Source organism: Gavialis gangeticus, unplaced genomic scaffold (assembly GCF_001723915.1).
Source record: "Gavialis gangeticus isolate Ggan-Ray unplaced genomic scaffold, GavGan_comp1, whole genome shotgun sequence".
In the NCBI taxonomy this organism is placed as follows: Eukaryota; Metazoa; Chordata; order Crocodylia; family Gavialidae; genus Gavialis; species Gavialis gangeticus.
The window spans coordinates 111,186,889-111,191,563 of record NW_017729024.1 but is presented as its reverse complement, the minus strand read 5'-3'; the positions used below and the strand labels follow the sequence as shown (position 1 = coordinate 111,191,563).

General features: G+C 52.7%; 1 protein-coding gene across 1 annotated transcript in view; it reads right to left on the bottom strand.

The window, feature by feature from the left end:
* NFIB (nuclear factor I B) overlaps window positions 1–4,675 on the bottom strand; it is a 271,468-nt gene that overhangs the window by 260,456 nt on the left and 6,337 nt on the right. The window lies entirely within an intron of this gene.

The following is a 4,675-nucleotide window of genomic DNA, read 5'->3' as shown; positions in this document are numbered from 1 at the left end:
TCCGCGCCTCGCCGCCCAGCTGCCGCTTGCCACCTCCCCCGAGCCCGGCAACCGCGCAGCCTACACCTTACACACGCACACACCCACCTACCCTCACCCTACACACCCTCCTTACACGCGCACACCCCCACCCCTCACCCTACAGACCTCCTTACACATGCACACACATACTACCCTCCACACCCTCCTTAAACACGCACACACACCCCCACCCTCCACACCTCCTTACAGACGCACACACCACCCTACACACCCATCCTCCTCACACATGCATCCTCCTTATACATTCACACCTCCTACCTACACCCCCCGCCACCACACAGCTTCCCTACACAAACATACCTACACACACACACCGCTCGGATCCACCCGCTCGGGCTCTTTCCCAAATAAGGCCCCTGGCTTTTTATTTTAGTTTTACTTATTACATTATTATTATTTAATCACACAACCCGCGCTCACACTCCTGCACATTCCTGTTTCAGCAGACCCCCCTTCTCTCCCCTCCCCTCCCCAATCCCTCCCTCCTGATTAATTATCATCTCTTGCCGGAGTAGAAACCAGCACGTTTTTCCAAGCAGGCTCCATCCCCCCCATTGCTGCTGGGAGGGAAGGTGGCAGCAGTGGGGCTGGGGGTCACAGTGCTAAGGGCGGGAGCAGGAGCATGTCCGCACCCCGCTGCCTTGCGCGTCCTGGGAAGTGCCCAGTGGAAAATTCCCTCCGCGAGCCGCGAGGGGCTGGGACCGCGGGGGCCGCAGCTCTGCGCGCTGCCAGCCCGGCAGGCACTGCGTGCACCCGGCTGGGCATGGGGTGGGGGGTCGCAAATCCCCACTCATGAACCACGCCAGGAGTGCTGGGCTGGGGCACTTGCAGCCCCTTATCCCTGCAAACAGAGAGGGGGAAACCTGCGCTGGGCTTTGCTGCCCCCCCCCCCCCCCGGCGTCTCCTCCTCCACTACATTGCGATGGCTCGGGGCTGCGGCACCAGCAGAGGCAAAGGAAAGCCGCTGCCGCAGCCCCCCCTCCCCCCCGGTGTCCCTTGCACGTGCCCCGGGCATGCCCCTGGGGGGCTCTGGAAAGTCCCGAAGGACACTCGGGCCCTGCCCCGCGGGAGCTGCCCGCCCGGGCCGACGGGGCAGGAGCCAGGCGGTCCCCGCGCCGGGCATGCGGCAGCGCGGCGCGGGGAGGAGGCAGAGGAGAGGAGGCAGGTTCAAGTCAACCATGAAATGGTCACTTTTTAACCCCGTCCTGTCCTCATTAAGGAAATGCTCAAACGCAGCCCTCTCGCCCAGAGGGCTCTTAATGAGGGGAGCCTGCCAAGCCGGCCAGCTGCAAGGGCCATAAATTTACATGCCAGACGGGACGGGGAGGGGCGAGGAGGGGAAGGGGTCGCCCAAGCCAGGTAATGTCACAGGACAGCCCCCCCCCCAACATGCCAGCCTGGCCCGTGCAGGCGGGCGCGGAGCAATGCCACTGGCACCGGCACCAGCCCCCAACCCCGCAGCGGTAGCAATAAGACGAGACACAAGGCCCCTGCGCACAGCCGCCCGGGGCGCGGCGCCGGGAGCGGCGCGAGGGGCTGGGGGCGCCGGGTGAGCTTGTCCCTGCCCCCCACGTGCCTGCGCCCACGAGGCAAAAGGCGGGAAGGGCGGGCCGAGCCCGTGGGAGCCAGCGAGCCTCCCCTCTGTCCTCAGGCGCCCTGCCCGGCCCTGTCCCAGACTAACTCCAGGCCTTTCCAGGAATAGACGTGGGGAGGGGGGCGAGCCGAGGCCGGGGCTGGAGAGCAGCTCGAGCCAGGCCCTGTCCGCACCTCTGCCCAGGGGCCAGGGCCGAGATGCCCACGGCTGCTCCAGGCCAGGGGAAATCCCTGCCGGGGCCAAGTGCCCACCTCGCCCTCGCCTGCTGCTGGCCCAGCCCGGGACTGCCCGGGGCTCCGCACAAGGCTCCCACCCGAGGTCCCGAGCTGGTCCCTCGGCTGCCTAAACCTCCCTCGCCTCAGCCACTTCAGTGCCCCCTCAGCGGTGTCCGCAACTTGTGCCCGCTAGGAGTTAGTTCGCGTCCTGCGGGGACGAAGCGGAGCTGGAGCAAACCGTGCTGTTCAGCATGTCCCAGCCGAAATACCAACGCATCCGCACGCTCGTATGGATAAAAAACAACACCATACACAACAAAAAACACCGCCTCAAAATACAAGCCAGCGTCCCATTCCGTCTAGCTGCGCATCTGCTCTCTCAAACTCACCAAGCGGGACTTGTTTTCAAATCAAAGTCTGAGACTAGGCAGCTGGACCTAGGGGAGCCTTTTTAAAAAAATACAAAAAAACCCCAAAACAACCCAAACCAAGGGACGAACAAACCTGCGCTTCCCTCCACTGCAGTTTTTCACGGACGAGGCAGAGGTTGGCTCGGTTGGGAACATGCACTGATCCTCTCTCCCCGCACAGGCAGCTCGGAACAAACTTTGCGCGCACACATTCTGCACTCGGTCATGTTTCCAGAGCATCGCAAAAGTTAGAAACAGAAAGAAAGGCCTGCTAGGGCATCGAGGCTCTACTCTTCGGGGTACAGGATTTTCAATCGGGGTCCTTTGTCTCAACAGCCATCCTAAGCTTTTGTTTTTGCACCAACCTCGTTTTCTACCTCGAGAAGGACACTGCTAATGCAGGGTTGTATAACCAGAGTTTCTCTGAGTGTGGATTTCCTAGCTGTCTAATCTGCAGAGACCTGGACATTTCTTCTTTTTTTTTTAAAAAAAAACCCTAATGGTTTCTTTTGTAAAACAAGAAATAAAGTCACTCGCCCCCAGTATTTGGCAGCAGTTCCATACAATTCAATCTGCAAAAAGCTCTGGTGCCCCGAAAAGAAAAGCTATACGCAGGTATCATTTCAACTTCAACCGCGTAAGAAAACGAAGCTCGTAAAATACGCTGGTTATGTACACAAATATCTACATATACATGAGCCCAGAGTAGATTATATATAGCATACGTGTAACAAATATATACACCGTAGTGCATATTATATTTTAAATATTCCTGTGTAATCTCTCTCTCATCTCAGATACTAATAACTATGAATTAAGACGATAACGTCCTCGGATTTCCTTGTGACATCATTTTCAAGTACAAAGCAAAGCGCCAAATACAGATGACGTAATGTAATTCTGGTCTCATTCTGTTTCCTGTACGATAGATAGATAGATATAGAATGCTGATAGATCTATCTATAGATATATATTATATAGTACAGGAAAACAATGAGAATATGTATGTGGAGATAGAGAGATAGATACACTTATATACACATATCTGTATGCGTATATATACACACACACACGTACATATATGTGTATACATACACACACATATGTGTATGTGTGTATATGTATACACGCACACACAAATGTGTGTTATATTACACACCCAACTAAAACTTTGCTGATACACTTTCAGAAAATAGGGAAAGAAACGAGGACCTGACATTTTAATCTGTTCATAATATTGTAATTTATTTTGCATGCAGCTGAAGTTTACAGTTTCTATGGATTTACAAAAAAATATGAACAGCAGTCAAACTTGTCATTTACTCTTGCATTACGTCTCTAAATAAATGTGTGTCCTAGTATTAGGAGGATTTTTCTGAATGATCAGAAACCCAGAGAAAAACACACCCGCTCTCTATACGTCTGTATGTATGGGTGTGCGTGCTGACCTCTGTCCACATATGGTTTGATGATGACTTTAATACCCGAGCTTTCTCCGTCTCCCCAGACGAGAAAATGAAAACATCAAAACCTCAAATGTAAAACTCCAAACCGCAACGTTTTGTGTTACACAACTCTGCAGTTTTTACCCCGGCTGCGTAAAGGTCACGTTCTCAGCCTTACAAAGGGCTTGAAACTCTCACTAACGTAACACATTCCTCTCCAACTTCACATGAACTCATTTTAAACTCCCTGCACACATACATACACGCACACAACTTGCAGCTGTATCTCTTCTGACGGTTTGTATGACTTTCTGAAATTATTCTTTTTTCCCCTTAAAAAAAGTTAGATTTAAATGTCTCTGCAAATTAGAGTTCAAAAGTTAACTTTTTTCCTGTGATTCAAAGTTAAAATTACATGGGCTGCGGCTCAAGATCACTTCAAAGAAAGTTAGAGCTAATCTTGTGTATTTTGGCGCCTTTTCCCTGCCAGCTACTGTACTTAAAAAAAAACCAACCCCCCCCCCCAAACTTGGAGATCTTGTCTGTCCCGTCTCAAGTTCAATGGCAGCCCTTTCCAGCAGCAGGAGGAGAAGATGGCCATGTTCGCAGCCCTAATAATAATTCAGATCACGCCACATCGGCATCTTGTGTCAAAGTCGAAACTGGCTTCCCCGCCCCCTTCAACCTGAGAGCTGCCAAGTCCTCACACACTCCTCATTCAACCACAACTTAATGGATGGGATATTGTGCATTAAAATGTGGCCCAGACATACAGACGAAGGGAGGACAAGAGGGGAAAGCAGACAGACACACACACACACACACACGCACACGCACACGCACACACACACGAGAGAGAGAGAGAGAGAGGAATGAATTAAACTGCAGGCACAACTCCCCCAGCAATACAGCAGAGTGAAAAACCCCCAACAACAGAAACAAGCCCCAAAACTTTCCGAGACAAAATCC